This window comes from Pleurodeles waltl, chromosome 6, assembly GCF_031143425.1.
Source record: "Pleurodeles waltl isolate 20211129_DDA chromosome 6, aPleWal1.hap1.20221129, whole genome shotgun sequence".
NCBI lineage: Eukaryota > Metazoa > Chordata > Amphibia > Caudata > Salamandridae > Pleurodeles > Pleurodeles waltl.
Genome location: NC_090445.1, coordinates 877702467 through 877725150, shown reverse-complemented (window position 1 = coordinate 877725150; position 22684 = coordinate 877702467). Strand labels below are relative to the sequence as shown.

At 45.8% G+C, this 22684-nt stretch overlaps 1 protein-coding gene across 4 annotated transcripts in view; it reads left to right on the top strand.

The window, feature by feature from the left end:
• The first annotated feature begins 6104 nt into the window (after nt 1–6104).
• Nucleotides 6105–22684, top strand: part of HPS1 (HPS1 biogenesis of lysosomal organelles complex 3 subunit 1) — a 270693-nt gene continuing 254113 nt past the window's right edge. For 2 of the 4 annotated variants that reach the window (XM_069239659.1, XM_069239661.1), the window contains exons 1-2: nt 6105–6252; nt 15174–15322. The gene's annotated coding sequence lies outside the window, so the exon portion shown is untranslated. Of the gene's footprint in view, nt 6253–15128; nt 15323–22684 lie in introns of all 4 variants that reach the window. The other 2 variants (XM_069239657.1, XM_069239658.1) reach the window with 2 other exon arrangements.

The following is a 22684-nucleotide window of genomic DNA, read 5'->3' as shown; positions in this document are numbered from 1 at the left end:
TGTCCCTCAATATTTACAGGTGACTCTGGTTACCCAAACCTATCATGGCTGCTGACCCCTTTGAGGAATGCCGGGACAAAGCGAAAGAATATTATAATGAAGCACATGGGTGAACCAGAAGGATCAGTGAGAGGACCTTTGGCCTCCTGAAGGCAAGAATCAGGTGCCTCCATCTGACAGGTGGATCCCTGTGCTACTCACCCGAGAAGGTCTGCCAGACAGTAGTGGCACGTGCATGTTGCACAACTTGCCCTCAGACGCCATGTACCTTTTCTGCAGGAGGAGGGGACTGGAGATGCCCCTGTGGCAGCAGTGGACCCTGAGGACAGTGAGGATGAGGAGGCAGAGGATGAGGATGTGGACAACAGAACATTGGTGATACGTCAGTACTTCCAATGACACACAGGTGAGACAGTGCAACTTTACATTTCTATGACTATTGTTGTATCCTGTGTGGCATTAGCATGCTGGCATTAACCACTTCTTTCCCCTACTTACTGTTACCGATGGATATTCATTTTACAGATGTTGGTGATATAACAACATAGTCCTGATGTGATCACAACAGCCAGCAACAGGCCATTCATTCTATGCTCATTCCATGTACAGTTTATTTATGATGGTTGTAGCTGTCTCAATGAATAAAAATTTGCAATACATGAAATACTAGTATTCGTGTTTAATCCAAAGATGTTTATTATTGTGCTAAAATATAGGCGGGAAAGTTCAATGGAATGGGGTGATGATGGAGGAAAGTCAAGGGTATTGTTCAAGTCTGTTTGTAGCACAGGTGGAGTGTCCATGGGGACATAGGAAGGGGAGCACTGGCAGTTCAAGGTAGACAAAGTGACAGAGTGGGACACAAGGGGGACAATCAGGAGAGTCTAATTTCCTAGTGTTGGTCTTGGCAAGTGTCTCTGGCTTCTGTCTGGCTCACAGGGAATGTTTGCAGGGTGGTTCACCTTATGCAGGGGGAGGGGTGCTGGTGGCCTTTGAGTCCTGTGGTGGGCCTCCTGGCCACTAACAGAAGTGGAGGGCTGTTCAGATGACTGGCTAGTGGTAGGGGCTCACTGGTGTGCTTTTGCCTCCCTCATGACTGCCAGAACCCCTGCTATGGAGATCAGGGTGTTGTTAATGGCCTGCAAGTCCTCCCTGATACCCTGATAGTGTCCCTCCTGCATGTTGTTTAGGATCTGGCCCATCGTGTCCTGGGAATGTTGGTAGGCTCCCAGGATCTTGGAGAGTGCCTCCTGGAGAGGTGGTTCTCTGCTCCTGTCCTCCCCCTGGTACACAGCAGTCCTCACAGTGTCCCTGTTGGCCTGTGCCTCTGTCCCTTGAATGGTGTGCCCACTGCCACTGAACCCAGGTCCCTGATTGTCTTGTGTGCGAGGTGTGGCCTGGGGTCCCTGTACAGGTGGGGACACTGCTGATTGATGTGTTCTGGAGACAGAGGTGTGGGTACGCTGGGTGAGTGCTTTGGTGTTGGTTCCTGATGGGGGAGGCTCTGTGGTGGTCTGAGTGGGCTTGGGTGACCGGCTGTCCAGTGGTCCCTGATGGGCCAGGTAGGTCGTCCAGATCCTGAAGTCCAGAGTTACTGTCATCACTGTGGGCCTCTTCTGTTGGGGGACTGGATATTGATGGCACCTCCTCTCCAGTGACATTGGCTGGTGTTCCTGCGGGGATGTAAATGATGTATTATGCTTCAATTGTATGACATTTGTACTTCTGTAGTTTCCCCTCTATGCTTGGTGTTGCCCTGACAGCTTTTCCTTGTGTATGTTGGTGTATTGTGGTTATGTTAGTTTCCCTATGCTGTGCATGCTTTAGTGATGAGTGTCCATGCAGGGCCGGGAGGGGTGTCCATGCATTTAGTACAGCATGCAGGGCCTGGCATTGGGATTGGTTAAATGTATTGGTGGGATGTGGTGGAGTGATGGGAGTGAGGGTGAGGGTGTGTGATGGCATGCAGGTATGGGAGGTGATAACTGTTGAAAGTTGACTTACCAGTGTCCAGTCCTCCTCCAACTCTGGCCAGTCCCTCAGGATGCAGGATTGCCAGTACCTGCTCCTACCATGCTGTGAGCTGTGGGGGAGGAGGTGGGGTCCACCACCAGTCCTCTGTATGGGGAGCTGGTGTCTTGCTGCTATGGAACATACTTTCCCCTATAGGTCGTTGAACCTCTTCCTGATGTCGTCCCTTGTTGTTGGATGCTGTCCCACGGCGTTGACCCTGCCCATGATTCTCTGCCATAGCTCCATCTTCCTTGCTATAGATATTTGCTGCACCTGTGCTCCAAAGAGATGTGGCTCTAGCCTGATGATTTCCTCCACCATGACCCTTAACTCCTCCTCAGTGAAACAGGGGTGCCTTTGTGATGCCATGGGTGTTGTGTGATGTGTGTTGGTGAGGGTGTGTTGGGTAATGTGGTGGGGTGTGTGATGTGGAGTGCGTGAGGGGTGTATGGATGTATGTAGTGTGTGTGTCTATTTGTCTCTGTGCTCTCCTGGTGGTAATTGTTGTACGTAAGGGTTTGTGGGTAATGTGGGTGGGTGTTTTATAGTGGTGTGGGTGTATGGGAGTGGTGTGTGTATGGGTGTCAAGAATGTTTTGTTTGAATTGGCCAATGGAGTGTTGTTTTGTATGTGGGTGTTCATTGTGAGTGCGGCGGTATGTACCACCAATGGTTTACCGCCGTTGAATGTCCGACGTGGTGATTTGTGGGTCATAATGTGATGGGCGTTATTTTGTTGGCATAACGGTGTGGGTTTTGGGACTGCCAGTTCATCACTGACCTTTGGTCTGGCAGATTTGTAAATGTGGCTGTATTCTGTCGGATTGGTGTGTGTCATAATATGGTGAACGGATATTCACCAGCGTGGCTGTAAGTTGGCGGCCGTCAGTGCGGTGGTAAGCAGGATTTACCACCAATGTCATAATGAGGGCCTATGTCACTCCACTCCACTCTGTATCACTGTACTCTATGCCACTGCTCTCTAAGCCACTTTAAACCACTGCACTGACACGCTACTCTGCAGCACTGCTCTCTCTGCCACTGAACTCTACACCACTCTACGCAGCAGTGCTCCACTCTACATTACTCCACTCTATGGGACTGCTCTCTATGACACTGTACTCTACACTGCACCATCCTATGCTAATCTACTTTGCACTGCTCTATGCCACTGCACTCTATGCCACCTAACTCTACTCTTTGTCACTGTCCCTGCATCACTTAACTCTGCTCCACTCCACTCTGCACCACACTACGCCATGCTACTCTACACCACTAAATACTACACCACTACACTTTATGCCACTCAACTCTGCTCCACTCCACTCTGAGCCACTCCACTTTGCGCCACCCCAATTTTCACCACTGCACTCTGCAGAACAGCACTCTATTATACATGACTCTAATCTATCAGGGCACATGATTGGTGTTACATGACTGCGATTTGCTAATCAGCAGGTTTTTAAACAGTATGGGGAGTGTTATAAGGATCCTGACGAGAACACATGTTGGCATCCAAGTGGTATCTGAAGATATGGTAAGGAGAGATGTTCTGATGTACGTGCCCATTCCACAGGTTGATGAGACAGGTGTTGGGGGGGGGAGGAGGGGAGGGAATGCTGGTTTTAAGAGTTACGAATAGTGTGACTTCCCTCTAGTATCTGAGGTGAACTGAATCACTTTGGAGGTGGTTGGGCCAAAGGGTTATTGGCCATTGAGGGGACCTCTTCAAGGAGTTAGCACAGGAGAGTAGTAATTAATACCCCAGAGTTATGAAGGAATGAAGAGGGTGCCTGGTGGTGGTAAGCTACATTGGGTCTCCATGAATAATCAGACACTATATAATAGAGACACAGGGTCCTAGCTAAATGTTGCTTAAGAATTAGAAAAACTCTTGATATGGAACAATACATTATTATATATTCTGCTACCTAACAGGTTTTTGCCTTGAGAGATAAAAATATACGAGCATAAGGTCTTTTACTTCATCAGAGAGGGATTGATTAGTGCAATAAAGAGGACCTGTTTCCTGCATAAATTTGCACTTTGCTGGACTGACTTGCAGAATCAGAGAACAGTGGGTCATGACACAAACTATACATTATGTAAGAAGCAAATAGAAACATGGAGAAATGAGTTGGTCTAATGTAACTTGTTCCACATCCTTAGAGTGCTGATTAATTCATGGTCCACTCCTATATTGATTAGAGGCTTCCATGATAGACTAAGAAGTCCTCTTGGGATACTATAACTGATGTATAGATCCGCAAAGGAAGTTTTCAAAGTACATTGGTTGGTGAGTGGGTGTTCCATTGAAGAGTGAGGTGGTGAGTGAAATAGGATGTTAGTAGCCTTGTTGAAAGTACATATGTTTAGTGCTTGGAAGGGTTGATATTGAGAGTGTTGTATGGGCTCATGCCTCTTAGAGGTAGGAAGTAATAGTTTGATTATATGGTTGGATTGAAATGATACATCAGATGGGAACAGTACCACTACAATATGAGACAGTTAGTGGGTTTGTTTAGAAATTGGTAAATGGTATTGTTTTCAGACAACAATGATATAATTTTGGTAATATATGCATCATGTTTTTAACAGAATTTTTTTAATGTATACGGGAGAGAATATGTTCCTGTCCTGAAGAAGGTGGAGATAATCTAAAAAGTCCACTGAAACGTGTCAACGTAGTTGATAAACTGAATTTGTCAAATATCATGTTACAATAGTTTGTCACTTTTATGCAAACGTCATGCACCATGTATAATAATTGACTGGATTAGTAAAACTTGAAAAGATAACTGTGTGCTGTCTTAGCTGTTTTTTCCATTTTAATGATTATTTTGTCTTAAGATGTATCTTTTTTATTTGTGTTGTATTACGTGGTTGAATGGGGGGATGTCTTTCAATGGAGGTGTGGCTGTGAAGAGCAAGGAGTTTTCAATGAAAGTCAGCTTACCAATACTGCCCAGACCAGTACCACAGCAATATAGGGATCACAAATTATTAGGTAGCGTGTACACAAACTCCTTCTTTCATCATACAAAGAGTTTTTCACTATGTGAACAAGTTATCAATAACACATTGCTCATCACTACCTTATAGTTTGTGATCCTTATACTGTTGTGGTACTGGTCTGGGCGGTATTGGTAAGCTGACTGTCATTGCTTCAAGTGACAGTTTGTGTAATGCATGTGTGAATATATAGTGATAACCCAAGGGGAGATGTGTATTACCATTCTAATCTATTCTACTGCATTCTACAATACTACATTGTGTGTCACTGAATTCAATGCCACTGCACTCTAAACCACTATACTCTGCAACACTACGCCAAAGCAGTCTACACCAGTCTACTGTACTCCATGCCACTCCAGTGTATGCAACTCCACACTAAACCACTCCAATACACAAGACTCTGCCACCCGACTCTACAACACTCTATTCCACTCTTCTCCATTCCACATGTTTTTAGCCATGCTGAACAGCAGCCACACTGATGAGGAACAAGGCTAAAACACATTGGCAAAGCCAATAGCACCTCCTATTGGCTTTGCCAATGCTTGTTGAGTAGATGAAATGAGGGCGGTGTAGATCTGTGATGATCAGTAGCAAAAACCATCCCCAGGGTTACCCCAGTGCAAATTTTCCTTTTTTGAAGAGGGCCCCGTATGTAGTGCGCATTGAAGTACTCGAACTTCGTGTGTAGATGTACCGTGAGTACAAAGGGAGAGAAGTCTCAATAGACCAACCTCCAAAAACAGGCGGACACACTGTAAAGAATATACGTACTCTGAACTATAGTAACAAATAGTACTACTTGAAATAGGAAAACAGACTTGCGTGATCCGCCTAATTGCAAATCTTTGTATACTTACAAAAACGGGCTGTACTCGCTTTTACCCTTAAAAAAATGCATTCGTTTAGAAATTTCACATAAAATGTGGGAAAGTGTTCCACTTAAATGCAGATCAAAATGCCACCGAGACAAGTGTCCGGCAACCCTGCCCCTTCAACCCATAAGATCAAAGGGGCCGCGTCAAGCCTCCTTCTTTAACCTGGAATTAACGACTTTGATGATGCCTGCTGCCCTCCCTCCAGCCGCAGAGAAATCTCTGCCCCGCCCACAGGCCTGACTGTCACATGGGCCACAGTCACATGCTGCCAAACAGGAAGAGAAGAGAGAGAGTTGTGATATTAACTCAAGGCTGCACGTAATGGGCAAGCGCAGGCACAGGAAAAGGTAATGTGTACTGTATTGCAATTCCACGAATGTAACGCTTCTTCCCCTTTTATGTAACTGATTCTTACGTATATAAGGAGTTATACATGTGCGATCCACAAAGCAACGCCTTCTCAAATCGCAACTCTGTAAACTTGCAACCATGTAGCGAGGCTTCCAATTGCAACAATGTAGAGAGGCTTTAACTTGCAACAATGTAGAGAGGCTTTAACTTGCAACAAGGTGGTCTTGGTGTGTCGTCGCAGATCTTCACTTTTTTCTGTGGTCTTTGCAGAACTTGACTCGTCATCTCTTCTACGAGCATTAACAGAAACATCATACTAACCAAAAGTATGCAATATGTACACGTGTGTGCCCATGTTTCACATTTGTGTAAATGGGGTGGGAGGGTTCTGAATTTTTGGGGATGGGATTTATCATCCTAAAACTGATAGCTGTTCCGGGTTTTCATTTAGCGGCAGGATGCATGCTGGGATTTGTAGTTTTTCTCTTTATGTAACTCGCATGGATTTACAATAGGACGTAACCCTGCTGGCTGAAAAAAAAGCTAATTGCAACGTACTCTAGTGTCATGGTGATTATTGATACCTATATATTCATTTGCTTCATTTCAAATTCCTTTTAACTAAACTCCCCTTGAAGAATATGTTCTGAACTATTTGTAATTGTATTTATGCATGCACTATAGCTTGCAAGACATTTTGTGTTGGTTTATATGGCCTACCCATTGCTTTCCATTCGCCGGCTTTAGTCTAAGTCTTATTTGCTGGCTCCTAATTCGTCAGCGCTTGCCAGTTTCACCTCCTTTTCATTTGTTTCTCCCTACCTTTGAACATGGACCAAGTAATGATTGTATTTTTTTTTTTTTTTTTTTAATTAGTGTCCCCCCGCTACTCGTTCTGGGATTAAAGGGCCAGATGTACAAAGGCTTTTACTGGTTGCAAACGGCCCATCGGGCCATTTGCGACTGGTAACAATGCCTTTGGGTGTGTACCATCCACCTTTTCCAAGTCTGTAACCTATTACCGGCTTGGAAAATGTGTTTGGATTTACTGTTAGGAATGGGTGTTCTAAGTGCATCTCTTTCTAATTGCAACTCGCAGGGGGATGTAAGAATGGTTTGCGACCATGAATGCGGTCACAAAACATTCACAGTTACAACAAACTTCAAGTTTTTAGTACCCCATGCCCAAACTGGTAGAGGTCCCTTTTGTGAATGGTAGCGATAATGTTTTTTCATAGTAGGCAGTGGACCCATGGACCACTAGCTAATATAAAAAATTGTAAAGAAAACGTCTTTTTTTTTTTTCTTTTAAATGCATCCTGTATTCCTTTGAAATGCTTTATTTAAAAAGCATTCCCAGTCATGGTGGTCTGCTGACCCAAGCAGGCCACCATCCCTGTGAGTGTTGCCATTCCCAATCAGGTCGCAAATTGGGACCGACCTCATTAATATTGATGAAGTAGGCCATTTGCAACCCCATTGGGAAGTCAACAGTGTTGAATGCACTGTTATACATCCCAGTTTGCGATTTCCTAATAGCGAATCGTTAAGATTCGCTATTAGGAAATCGCAAAGCCAAAACTACATAGATCTGGCCCAAGGTACTTTGTGTATCCTCTACCCTACGTCATTGTTGTTGCTTTTTTTCCTCGTGTCCACTCCCATATCGTTGCTTGCCCTTTGTTGGTTGCCTCCCTATAGTGTCATTGCTTGCTTTGTTGCATTTTTGTTTTTGCTTTCACCATTCTTGCTGCTTTGCCCTTTTCCCCCACCCCTGTTGTTGCTTGCCCTGCGACACCTATGATCACCCCCATCTAACCCGTTGTTGCTTGCCCCATCCCACCCACACCCCTCCCACCACAAAAAACATTGACAGGCCAAATAGCCATTGTATATGGAAGAACTGTTTGGCTTTTTCATTGCATTTGTCAGCCATGTTGTATAGAAACATGGCTGCTGTGTGTCATGGTTGAAAGTAAAAATGAAAAAAAGCAATATGACGTGGAAAGTGTTGAGCACTTCATATCACTTATTTTCTTACTTTCAGCAATGCAGCAGAGCAGCCACACTGCAGTGCAACACAGCTAAAAAACAAAAAGTTGTCAAAGCCTCTTGCATAGGTGAGGCATATTAGCTTTGTCAATGTTTGTTTCTTTCGGGTTAAGCAGTCTATGAGAGTGCATGTGTTTCTAAATGTCTCCTTTGTGTACTTCCCTCCTCTGGCTGTACCTCGTGTTGCTCTCTGTTGCTCATGCTCTGTGTTGCTCTCTGTCACCTTTGTGCTTCTCCCCCACCCTCTTTGTATTGTGCTCACCTTTATGTACTCCCCCCGTATTGCTTTCTTCCCCATGTGCTTCCCCTCATCAAGTACATTATGCTGTCTCTCTTGCCTGTTGCTTGTCCCCCACCCTTGTCCTCTGTGCTTCTTCTTTCTTCCATGCTGTTCTCCCCCAATCAGCCCACCTAGTTTTGTTCCCTTCCCCACTCACGGCCTCTGTGCTGTTACCTGCACTTCAAAAAGAACACCCACTTAGGTGCTACTTTTTTTCTTGATAGTTCCAAATTTGTAAACAGAAAGTGCTCACGCCATTTTATAGACACATGTGCGTGTCTGTAAAATGCAACAATTACGACATAACACCTTTTTTTTATCTTTGTTTTCTCTTACCATCCTGGTTAGGCTTCGGGGTTGCTGTATAGCATGGCTAAAACCAACTGAAAAGCCAATAGGTCCAAAGACGAGACCAATTAGCATTGACAATGCTTGTTTTCTTAGAATTATGGAGTCGTATTTACTGAAGTCTAAATCAAGGACAAGAAATCCAAGAATTCTAAGAGAAAAAAGGAACTGGACTCAATAGTTACTCATGGACTTGAGAAACCTGGCAGCTATGACCATATTGTATTTTTATCACATGTATTTTGCTATTAAATTGTCAAAAAATCGCTCTACTTTTCCACTGAATATGGCATCACTGCTTCACCCTCTCCTGGGGCAAGCCAGGCAAACCTTTACTTGTGTTGTCCACGAATGGAAATTGTATTTACAAAGTAAAAGCAACATTAGAAATGCCTGCTGTGAGCAAAAAATGTGCTAGCATTCGCACCAAGAATTTGTAATGCTATTAGGACACGGAGACGAGTATTATGCGCCTCTTTCTTTACTACTCAAAATACAGCAGCCAATCAAATAGCAGTAAACATTAACTACATATCCTAGCATGCTCAGTATCAAAATATCCACCAATCACTACCCAACAGGGTTTATTAATGCACCAGACATCTTCCTGTCTTCCTCTTTCTTTGCTCTTCCATGAACTTCATGAGTGATGACTCTGTACAAAATACATGCAAACATGTTCGGCAATACGACCAGCTGGATGGATCCACATTCTTTATTCCGTTTTCTGATCTGAACCTAACAAAAAATACATTAAAAACTTACAACCTGAAGAGAGTTTAAATCTAAAAGGTGGGAAATCAAAAAACAGAATGCTTTAAATCAAAATACAGATTATATTAAAAATAATACATTTTATACAGATCCGGGTGGGATAACCCTCACTTCCGTGTCCTTAATAGTATTGAAAATTCTTGGCGCGAATGCTAGCAAATTTTTCATTCTATGAAAGGACCTGAGGCTCAGATTATTATAGTTTAAAGCTGATTAAAAATCACAGATGTAATATCTCCTACAGGTTTATAATACAACTGCTGAAAGATCGACTCTGATGACCAATGAGCAGATTTCATAATGTCCTAAATAGTGACCCCCAAACCAAAAGACTTGTATGCCATGGCCCCTCAAACTGAATGAGCCCCAAATTTATTTGCGTCAGACCCTGCTTCGCCCATTATCCCTCTTATCCATCTGGCAATGGTCGCTGCAGGAACTGGCCTAAAACCTTTTTTCAAAGAAATGAACAACGGACCCAACTTTTCAGATCGCAATTCCCTAGTGGAGTGTTCATATGTTTATAAACAATTAATCAACCATAATTTGTTATTAAATGCAAAAGCATTATAAACAATACATTTAGAAAAAGTCTTTGATCTTTTGTTATATTAAAAGAAACATCTTGCGGTGTAAATACTCTACCTGCAAGGTTCAGAGCTCTTACATCCGTCTATCTCCTACAGAAAGTGGGACACAATAACATAGCCAATTTGGCTGACAGTCATTTCCTAGTAATATGATCATTATCTGGCCATTGATCAAGTAACCTATGGACCCTGTTAACATCCCAAAGAAAAGTGTCTTTCGCTGTGGGAGGATTAGACACTCTGATACTTTTAAGAAGCTTGCATATGATTGGATGCATACCTATGGGACTATCATTGATCCTTACATGACCTGCGTAAATGGCAGAACGAAAATTGTTTACCGACCTATAAGCAAAACCTTCTGAAGCTTTCAAAGATGAAAAGTTTACTACCTCTGAAAGTTCAGCCTCCACAGGATCCACAGGCCTTTCCATGCACCAACTGTGCCAAGATCTCCAGGCTGAAGAGTATCTCTTTCGAGTAGAAGGGGCCCATGCCCTACTAATGAACTCTGAAGCTCCCTCTGAAATGCCTGGCAAACTCCACTTTTGCCTGAAAGCCGCCATGCCATCATAGACAACTGTCCCTCTAGCACTAGGGGATGCATCTGTTATTGAGGGCCGACAGCATGTCATGGGAGCACGGTAGTAGAAGGGGACAATCGCATGCAAGTTCCAGAAGAAGGGGAAACCAAGGTTGTGCCTTCCAGACTGGGGTAATCAACACTACCTTTGCTGCTTGTTTCTTGATATGGGTTGCCACCCTGGGAATCATGGAGAATGGGGGAAATGCATAATTCAGATCCTGCGACCATTCCTGAGAGAAGGCGTCCATCGCCTTTGCGAGCAGATCAGGCCTCCAACTGAGAATACGTCCAACTGCTGATCCAGCCTGTACACAATCAGATCTACCTTGCACAGTCCCCACACCCATTGGGTCAATTGGAATATCGGTGGATGAAAATTCCAGTCACTTTGATCCATCAGATATCTCGAATTCCAACCGGCCACCACATTGGATTGGACCGGAATTCATTCCACTATGACAGAGATCCTGTGGCTGAGGCAGTGATGCCAGAAGTACTTGGCCATCTCCACAAGACGGGGGGACTTGGTGCCCCCCTGCTTGTTGATGTAACAAACCGCCGTCCATCCTGAGTAGAATGGAACAGGATACTCTCCTGGGGGAAAGGGTCCTGACTGCAAACGACTCTGCTAACAGCTCCAAACAATTGATGTGCAACTGAAGCTCCTGCAGGGACCACCTCCCCCGTCAAGATGTTCCCACAGCAGCACCCCATCCCTATCCCCATTGTCTGGCGTCCGACTCTATTATCGCCTCCGGCTGAGAGCTGAAAATGGCCCTGCCATTCCAAGCATCCACATGTGTCAACCACCAGTTGGTCTCTGTCCTTACTACCGCTGTCAGAGGGACCTAATCAAAATAGGCTAGACCCTTCTGTAAATGCTGAATCTTCAGCCTTTGTAGGACTCTGTAATGAAGAGGCCCCGGAAACAATTGCTTGAATGGAGGAGGCAAGAAGACCCACTATGCGAGCAATCCTCCTCAGAGACACTGAGGGACGGGACAGTGTCGCTCTCCATTCCTTCTTGATGTCCCAGATTTTGCTTTTGGGAAGTACTAACTGGGATGTTTTTGAATCGATGATAAATCCCAGAAATTACGTTTGAGAGGGAGAAAGAATGGACTTGGTCTTGTTTACAATAAATCCCAAATCCTGCAGAAGAGAGAGGGTTGTGTGAAGGTGACGCAGCACCAATTCCTGGGATTGCGTCATGATCAAAACACCACCCAGATAAATAATCATGCAAATCCCCTTCTCTCGCAGATGGGCTACAATGGGTTTGAGCATCTTGGTGAAACACCAAGGTGATAAAGAAAGCCCGAAAGGCAGGACCAAATATTCCGGCCATTTGTCCCTTCACCTGAATTGGAAAAATCTTCTGTGAGGGTGAAAGAAGGGAATGGTGAGAGAAGGATCTTTCGGGTCCAAACGGACCATCCAGTCTCCTGGCTGAAGTAAGTCCGGCAACAGATGAAGGCTTTCCATTTTGGAATGCCGGCACACAATGTAATAATTGAAATCTCTCAGGTTCATTACAAGTCTGTGTCCGCCCCCTCCTTTCTGGACTAAAAAGATGTTGCTGCAAAAACCTGATGGATGCAGTTAGCAAAGTGCGATGGCAGATTTCTGTGTCTATAAAACTGGATTCTTGCAAGGAAAAATGCAGGGGCGGAGGAGGGGCCTGCTGCTGAGGGGTTTGATAAAATTCTAGATAGAAGCCCTGAACAGTTTGCAGCACCCATGCGTCTTGAGTTATCGTACACCAATTGTGTAAGAAAAAACTAATTCGACCCCCCAAGAAAACTTGAGAAGTGTCGATGATCCTTACCTGTGGAATAGGATGATTGAAAACTGCTCCTGAGATCCCAGGCGCCTGGGGAAGCGGGAACGGAGGGGGAAAAGGGGCCTCTTTTGGTGGAGTCCTGCCAGTCTTTTCACCCATGAAGGATCCTTTATGCGGGCCTTGGATGGAGAGATGGCCTGACGAGCAGCCCCTGCCTCATCCAGCCCGTCCAAAAAGGCCTGATTGAAATACCTTTTTGAGATTGGCTTGAGCCTTATCAAGAGTGGTGAACGTGGAGATATACTTTGCTATGTCCTTTACAAATTTGTCTCTGAAGAGAAGTCCCTCCACCAAGGGACCTGTGTCTGCTACCGCCAGTTCTGTGAGAGTGGGGTCAGTCCTCATCAAAAGAGACTTTCGTGGTTCAGATGAGATGGCGCAATATGCATTCCCTAACAGTCCTTTGTGTCCATCCTGCCAGAACATCCAGGTCTATAGGGCCGCCATTTTCTTTGGCCACAAGGGCCATCTCCAAAATCTTCGCCGAAGGGCCTGCAAGATCTAAATGTTTATCCTGGAAGGATCGCCAGGCCCTGTCAATGCCTTTTTTAGGGTCTTTGGCAAATCTTTTTTAGAAAAGTCAACATACTTGCATCTATTTCTGGAGTGTCAGCCACCTTATTGGGGATATCTGGCCTAGGACACTCTGCCGGAGTCTGTTGGGCACCTCCCTATCAAAGGCCTTGCGCAGTTTGTCATACAAGTAGTCCACCACTGATTGTGCAGGAGCCCAGTCAGCTGACCCGGGATGATTAATGTCTTCCAGGTTGAACTGAAAAGGATTGGTGGGCTACACTTCGGGAAGATCTTTTCACCTTTTTGCGCTTAGGCTTGGTCTGGTGTGAACCGGACGAATCAGAGTCAGATTGGTCCGAGGCTGAAGAGTCCTCAGTGGCACTAAAGGCCTGCTTGGAGGTGGAAGGTTCTGAGCAATACTGGTGATCATCCATGGGGCTCTGGGCTAAGGCAACCATGGTGTCCGCATGAGGCCAGGCAGATGTTCACAGATGTTTTGGCTTTTTACTTGTGTGGTTGGGGGGAGAGTCTCTCCCCCGTTACAGGATCTTGAGCTGGGACAGAGCCTTGACGTTTCACAAACAGCTCTAGTTGCTGCATAATTGGCTTAAGTGTGGTCCTTAAGGCTTGATTAATCAATTGAGGAACAGAATCCTCCAGTGCCCTGCAAACGAATTGCTTGACTGAAGCATTGATCGCCTCAGACAGTACATCCTGCATGAGATGACCCTGTGAGACTTCCCCACACTGCCCAAATTCCTCCTCCTCAAAGGGCATGCAGTCTGTCATCCTGATACAATATGTAGGGTGTTTAAAAAAACACAATCAGAGGCAGCCAAATAGCTGGAGAACTCAGGGGGGAGCCACCCCTAGTGCAATGAGACAACAGTTATTGTGGCTCCTCAGCTGCAAGCTGTACAATGAATTATTGCAGCCCTTAAATTTTTATGAGGTTGTCAGGAGAGCCACCAATTATTAATGTGTAACTTTTATGAGCGTGCACTCCGCTCTGATGATAGGGCCTGCTCCACTGTTGCAGCCTGAGCATAGGTGTCTTCACCGCGGGCTTGGAATTCCAAATATGCATACGATGTGAAGCGTCACTGAAACGCTTTGGAGGAGGAGAAACAAAGAAAGGACTACGTGTGGCCCAATTGCCTACCAAAAGGTAGCCCAATTGGTGAAATGCATAGTTCTTGGCTCTCAGGCCGGGCCCGATTGGGGAAAGGCTCCGGGCTGTCTGTGGTCGCAAAGACGAATGAACGGAGTCAGAGGGGAGGTGCGTCACCACCCACCCCCGAAAGGACCTCGCTGGTCAGCTGCATCTCTACCCGCAGTCGCGGGATTGGGTCGAGACTCACCTCACACTTGGGAGGCAAAGACTCGCCACCTAAAGCAACCGCAATCAATCATGCATTTGCCTGAAGATGAAAAAACACACAGGTAATCACATTTAACAAAATCACAGTGACAAAAATCCTTAGACTGAAGAAACACTTATCTTGTCTGCACGAGCAGCAAAGAAAGAGGAAGACAGGAAGATGTCTGGTGCAATAATGACCCCTGTTGGGTAATGATTGGTGGACATTTTGGTTCTAAGCATGATGGGATATGTAGTTAATGTTTACTGTTTTTTGATTGGCTGCTGTATTTTGAGTAGTAAAGAAAGAGAAGCATAATCTGAGCCTCCGGTCCTGTCACTGAATTACAGGCATAAACTTTCTCGCACTATATACAGCTTGGCACATATCAATAATTTTCAGTGTGAGGTGTGTGCTGAAGAGAATGATTTTCATACAATGTGAATGCAGCTCCTCACTGATGGCACATTATCCTTTTGTATTTTATCTGACTTGATTTCTCTCTACATCTTGTGATCCAAGTTTTCATCTTGGGAACAAGATTACCCTTTCATTTTTGATTTGCAGTAATTTCCAGCAACTGAAGAATCTACAGTCAAAGTAAATGAATTGAAGTATATAACAGGATGCAGAGGAGCCAGTAGAAAAACCATCTCAAGGTTCTGGGGTCTGTTGAGCAGGCGAGTGGTGAAATACAGAAAACCACAAGGGCTAAGGTAAGCACAGCACAGATTGCACTATGTTTGGATGCCCTGAAGACAGGTGCAAGGGAGTGTTGTCAATCAAGTGGAGCACATCAGTGACCATCAATAGATTTTCAAGAAAGCCACTGAATATGTGAATCATTTTCAATTAGAATGTTTGTGCATTTACCTTTTATGGTTGTTCTGATACTCTTGCATGGATCAGCCCTCTAAGGACAAATGCTGAAGATCCCTGGAATAGAGTTAGCAGATGCTCCCTGTCACTAAGGTTCACATATTCCAGTCAATCTCTTTCAATTTGGAAAGTACGGTTTCAAGTTGTTTTTTCTAAATCCAGTTTATTCCCTTTATGTCGACTAAAACTTAACTACTACTTCCAGAATGCATTATGCCATTGGAAAAAAGCCTCTATTGGATGATGTGGTCCTTGAAGACTTTAAGTGTTCAGTAATACTACGTGTGTGTTGGAATGAAGGTGGCTCTAAAATCTGTGAATATATCACTTCATACAAACTGTCAAACAACAAGAAATTATCAGGAAAATCTACTCTTAAAAAGCATTTCTGCTTTTATTATTTGGTGTAGACAAAGGTTTGTCTGATTATTATACAAGCCCTACTAAGTTTTCCCACTTTCATTTGTTTATCAATGTTGAAGTCCTGACTGTAAATACAGTGGAACATTGTATTAGGGAATTTATAGTTTTGAGTGTTTTGCCATTGTAGGTATTGGCCACAAGTACTGGTTAAAATTTACTTTGGTAAAAAGTCGGGTGGGGTTACAGTCATTCACCTCTTATTGAGCCTTAAAGCAGCTTTAACAACTTTTTTTTTTTCTTTTTAAAGAAAATACAGCTATTTTATCATTTGTGTGTGTTTAATGGGTTGGGTGAGGACCAGACAGGAAGTTGCTCCTTTATTCTGTTTAGGTTTTGGCCGCAGGCTACTTTAGCCGTCCTTTGGGTACACCTAATGTTCCGAATGGATATATGGAGATCGTAATTTGGGTGAGACCCTGGTTCATGATTGGATGGTTTTGTTGTCTGTCTCAATTGTCTCTTCTTGATTCAATGGGATTCTCACATATTTGTGTGTTTGTCCAGCCCAGGAACATTTCAGTCTCACATTGTTCTGAGTGGTTCATTTGTAGCCTTCCATTGCTGACCTTGTTTGCATTTAAGAAACTACATTTTTCTTTTGGCACTCCATGGGAGTGCATTGGGTTCTTGGTCTTTCCCTTGTATGCTGCTTTTCCGTTCTCTTTTCTGTACTCCTCACTCTTCACTCTTCACTCTCCTTTTTGATTCTCCTTCCCTCCAGCTCATCCTTAGCTTCCCTGTCCCTTTCCCACCATGGTCAGGCTTTACTTTTTTTAATATTCTTCCTTCACCCACCACCCCCATCTCCTCTGTTGCTTCTTCACTCCTCTCACTAGGCACCAATTCCTTCTCAGCCTTCTTCTTGACCTGTTCCTGCTCCACACTCCCTGTCGCTACAGCATTTGCCAAAGCCAGATGCTTTTACAATGTGTCAGTATTGGTGACTGGCTGTTCTGAAAGTATAGAAAACTGTTTTATATACTTAGAAGATGGTGACTACATTAAATGATGCAGTGTGATGACACAACTCAGTGGCTGTCCGAACAATTTAGAAAACATACTTTACTTTTAACATGGGCACCAACATAATTATGCAATATGGCGGGGATCTTCAATGTATAGAAATCATGTTTCTTATACTTTCTATTGACTGTGGCAGCTCTCCCTGGCCTCACGTTCCACTGGAGGCACAGAAGGGGCCTGGACATTTTAAGTGGACACACCTTGAGCCTGAAACCAAAGCTGCTGTGCATTTGGAGGAGGCAAAGCTATACAGAGAACCTTCCTCTAGGAGTCAGTATTACTGCTAATGCATAACTGCTGGTGGCTGCTGAAAGTTGGTGAAGGAGTACTCAGGGTGGTGAAAGGACATCGCTGGCATTGAAGTTCTGCTGTGGCTTCTGTGTTTGCAGGTACCATTGCCAGCATAGTGACTTACTTGTAACCCCCCTGCCTGTTCCAGAATGTTTATCTACAGATGTCCTAGACAGAGATCCCATTAAAATCAATGGAAGCAAGAGATATGTTTTGGAAAGGTAGTCATTTTGAAGCCTAACTAGATATTTGTCTTTGAGGGTCATTCATTAAAAATAAGGCACCATTTGGTGAGGAAATCACTAATGGCGTTTCTGAAGTCAAATGACACAATGTAACTGCAGTGATCAACTTTGTTTATGTTACTCATAGTCATTGAGTAACCTCATCCACATACTAAAATTGTTGCTGCAGCATATTTTTTGCCACTTGAAACACTGGCCAGTGACTCTGCTAATGTGCCCAACTGTATGTGCTTTGTACTGCCTGCTATGCTGGGGTTTATATTTAATGAGTTTGACGCTTCCCCATTCTAGGAAAGCTCATCCTGGGACTTCTGTCACCAGCCTGTTGATTTGGCTAGGCTCCCAGAAGCAATGAATAGTACAAAATGTGAAGTAGCCTGTCTTTAGTGTGCCTGCAGCAGGGAGCAATAATTCAAGCAGAGATTTATGTGTACTTCTTTTTCACTTGAGCAAGTTATATTCAGAATTGTGTTAATTTTACATAATTTGCATTATTACACAAAATATTGCATGTTAGACAGCCTTGAGGTGGTCTCTCCCCAAACATTATGCCCCACTCCTCTATTTTTTTTACTGGTCTAGTTTTTGCTGGCCCTAGGACTCTGTGCACCTTACCACTGCTAACCAGTGCTAAAGTGCGAGCACCAACTCCCTAAAACATGGTAACATTGACTTACATCCAATTGGCCCATTTAATTTACTTGTAAGCCCCTAGTACAGTGGTAGTGCATGTACCCAGGGCCTGTACATTAAATGCTACTAGTGGGCCTGAAGCCCTTATTGTGCTACACACTTAAGTAACCCTTTAAACATGTATCAGGGCTGCCATTGTATTCTATATGTGCAGTTTAAACTGCCTTTTCGACCTGGAAAAAAAAAAGCCTTTGCCAGGCTTGAAACTTCAAATTGCCACTTTTAGAAAGTTGGCATTTCTTCTAACCATTTGGTGCCTGCAAACTGTATCCTGGGTCATATGACTTGTAGTGGCTGGCAGGTGGTCACTATGTATTGCTCCCTGAGAGTGAGACAAAGATACAATAGGTGTTGGCAGGATGGATCATTTCTAAGTTAATGAGGGGAATGAGCTGTCACCCACCACATGTGCACATCATAAAGGCTCTGCCTGAGCACACTCGCAAAGGGTTTGTCACTAGTCTTTTGTGACCCTAAACAACCTGGGGCCAGAACAGGGAGACAGGGAATTCTAAACACTTGTGGGGCTAGAAACCTCCAGAACCTTCTCCTACTTTAAAGCTGGCTGATGTGCTGCTCTGCAGAAGGACCACTTCTCGGTTGCCCTGCTTCTTGAGTGAAAAGGACTGGACCTGCATCTTGAACACAGAACCAGAATGACTCCAAGGGCTAGTTGTCTGGCCTCCTGATCAGAGCCTTAGGGACAGAAAAAGCTCCAATCTTCTTGAACCCAGCACGTAGACTCATTCTGCTGTGAGTCCTGGCCAGCAAGAGTTGCCACCCCAGTCCTGGCCCTTTGGAAGTGGGTCTGAAAGTGCTCCACCAGCCCAGCTATGGCCCTGTGAGTAGAAGCGTCGCAGTGTGATGCATCTTTTCACAATCACAATGGAACTACTGCTGTGCGACACATCCCCCAATTAAGGACCTCACATTGCAGTTTCCAGCTTACTTGGAACCGCCACAGTGCAACACAGCCCTGATGCAGGACCTCACATCACAGCCTGCAGCTACTTTGGAACCACCGCTGCGCAATGCATCCCTGACGCAGGACATTACATTCATCCTAAATGCATCCTCGATGCACAGCTTTGTATTGCAAGATCCCTAGCAATGACATATCAGCGGCCTCCCCCATGATGACAAAGGAACCATCCTTGAATTTGGGATCTCACAAGCAGGATTTAAAGCAATTTGTTCAGTGGGCCCAACGTGGTCCCTGTTCATCGCAGTGGGATTAAACTTGTGACTTTGTCCCAGTATGATGCAACCAAATAACCACAGTTGGCGCTTTGTGCTACTAGGTAATGCTTTTGTCTTATTCAATCTTGAAAATTATATATCTCTGACTCTACTGATTAGATTTTTGTTGTTTTAGTCTCAAACAATTTATTAAATGTAACTCTTTTTCCCTAAATTGTTGTGAGATTTTTCCTGTGTTGTATGTTAACTTAATTACTGTTTGAAATGCTGCATTAATACTTTACACATTGCCTCTAAATTAAATCTGACTGCTTTTGTGCCAAGCTACTAGAGGGTTAAGCACATGCTAATTTAGAGTTGCTTGTGACTGCACCCTAGAAGCAAATGTGGTTACTGCTGGAGTAGGTTTTCACCCTCCACCAAATAACCTAATTTCCTACAATGCGTAATTAAACAAAATTCATAACTGGCATTTGGTGCTTTATTTCAGCATTAAATGTATCCTTGCAGTCTCTGAGGAAAGGAGAATGTGTTTCACACTATAAAATAGTGCAAAACAAACAAAGCACCATGAACAACAGCCTCTTGGTCCTGTTAACATATTTCCTGTTTGTTTACAGTCCATGTTTACCATGAACATTGCATAATGATGTGGCATTATAGTGAAATTTGGTTAATTTTATATAACAAGAGTAACACAAAATTACACTGACTAGACTGGTGTGGGTGGCACTAGAGAGCCTGATCACAAGATGGCTGCCATTGTTTGAGGCTCTGCTGGCCAGAGTAATTTATCTACCAATTATCTGCCCGCAGAGGTGCATCAGGTCACACTGGCGGAATACCCACACTTGTGATGCCCAGCTGATCACAATTATCCCCAGTAGGGCTGTTGCTGGGGCCTTGGGAAGGTGGTGGTACACCGTGACAGGTGGGAGGCGTGGACTGCTTGGGCCGAGAGGTATGCAGCCGGCAGCCTGGCTGAGGTTGCACTGCCGGCGGTGACTGGCGGACTGCAGTGCTCTGGGTGCCCCAATGGGGGGACTGCTGTGGTGAGGCAGACCCTGGGGGCCTCAGCGGACCCACAGGAGACTAAAAGAGGAGGTGACCACTGCCTGGCAGGCTGCACCCCAGGCTAATGAGAAAAGGCCCTTGGATGCTGCTGGGCCACGGGAGCCTTTGCCGTGACACGAGGAAGCCGGTGAGGAGGTGGGGGGAATGAGCTGTACCCTGCGGCCCCTTGGGGGACCAGACACCATCTTGGACCCACCCAAGGTGTGGGGGCCACTGCTGTGACAGGGGTATAGCCTACTGTGCTCGCGAAGTCCCCCTGAGGATTCCCTCACTGCCATTATGACTCACTGTTGCTGCCAGCAGGGGACCCATTTGGATGTCTCTCTTCCACCCACCTGGGCTGTCACTTACCTTGCTGCACTTGTCCCAGGCTGCCTACGCTTGATCTCCCCAATGCGGCCCAGCCGTTCCTGCCTGAGGGCGTTCAAATCTCCACCCCACACTTTCTCGGCCGCGGATGAGCTGGGTGGCGGTTGTGTACCTGATGGCAGTGCTCCGCATATGATTGGGGGGCCTGGGCTAGCTGGCCTGCTCGTGCCCCCTGTGGCTTCTGCTGGGGTGTATGGAGGCCTGGCCTTTGTGGCATTAGGGATGCCCTGCCCCACTTCTAACTGACACCTACTGTGCAGCTAGTGGTCCCTCAACGGATTCCTCTTGTGCGGGGCCCGGTTTGCCTCCTCCGTGGATGTTCCATGGTGCACAATTGAGACCTGCTCTTTAGCAGGGACAGTGTGTATCTTTGGCTTGGGGGCTTCCTACCCAGAGGGGAGGACTGTGCCACTGATTGATGCCCCTCCTTGGAGGCTGTTGGACTTGCCTGCGCTGCAGACCATGAAGGGTCGCTCGGACCCCTAATTCTGACACTGCTCCTGTTGGCCCCACCACCAAATGTGCCAAGGAAGTGCCTGAATTCTGAAGTGCTATGATGATACCATGTGGACTCTCCGCACCAGTTGGGCTGCTTGTGCCCCCTGCGGAGACATCCTGGGTTATGGCGGGCCTTGACTGATTTATTTCATTGACTCCTCCTTAGACAGAGCGGGCTGTGATTTCCCTGGCCTTCCAGGGGTGTGCTTGAGGGGGGATTCTTTTCCTAGGCCTGGCCAACCATGACATTGGGCCACGATGAAAAAATCCAATGCAAAACAATCAAAACTGTCCTTTGAACAGCGTCATCAGACATGCACCGTGGCCCCGTAGACTGATGATGCCTGGACTTGGTAGGTGCCATAGGCTAACCTCATGCAGGACCCAGACAGTCACTCAATGTTCTTGGACCTGAAGCACTGCCTCACCGGGATCAACACCAAACCTGATTTATTAGCGGACAGGTTTGCTTGCTTGAAGGATAAAGTGGACAAACATGATTAATGAATTGACCAGCTCTAATGCCGAATCTCAGAAGTTGAAGATGCCTAGCAAGAATCAAGCAAGAAGCTACGAGGGGCATGGCCTGCAGCCCATGGAGTAGCACACTCTGAGTGAGGCTCCAAGCTACTATCAGCCATCCACTAGAATCCTGACTTCCCTGCCGTGCGACACACCTCCCAGTCCCCCCAGGGACATGAGGTACTGAATCCCCACCCACGCTGGAGTTAGTTAGCCACCCTAACCTCCCCCGTTGGGATTGCGTTTATCATTTTGGGCCGGGGTCTGGGTGCCAAAAAGGTGAGCACAGGAGAGCCGGGCGCTGAGCGCCATGTGGAGAGTGGGGATGGACGGAGCAAGTGTCTTTCCCAGTCCCGTGGAGGGGGATGCCAGGGGTGCTGCTGCATCGAGATCTGGCCACATGGAGCCCACAGCGGAGCCCCAGCGTCTTCTTCTGTTTGGACCCTGAGCGGGCCTAGATCAAGGGCCTTGTACTATACAGCCTGAAGCGGGGACCCCGGGAAGGAAGGCACTGTGGGACTGGCAGCATAGGAGGGCCCACCCCACCGGGGCCTCTGGAACTTGAGAGAGAGCTGCAGGCTGGGACCATAGGAATGGAATGGACCTTTGGCTACCTCCCACAATGTGCCATGGGCCAGCTGGCGCAGGAGAACCAGAAGTGAGTGCTGAGCCTGCATACCCAGGCAGACTAGGGTCAGTGACGAGGCAGGCCTAGGTCTGGTTGGGGGGATCCCGACCCCTGAAACTGGCACCATCCCCCTGCTGCACCGCATATTGGGCTCTACTGGGAGAATTCTATGACAAAGAGCAGCGAAACTGGGTCGCAGACAGCCAAGGTTCCTACTTTAACTGAACTGCACT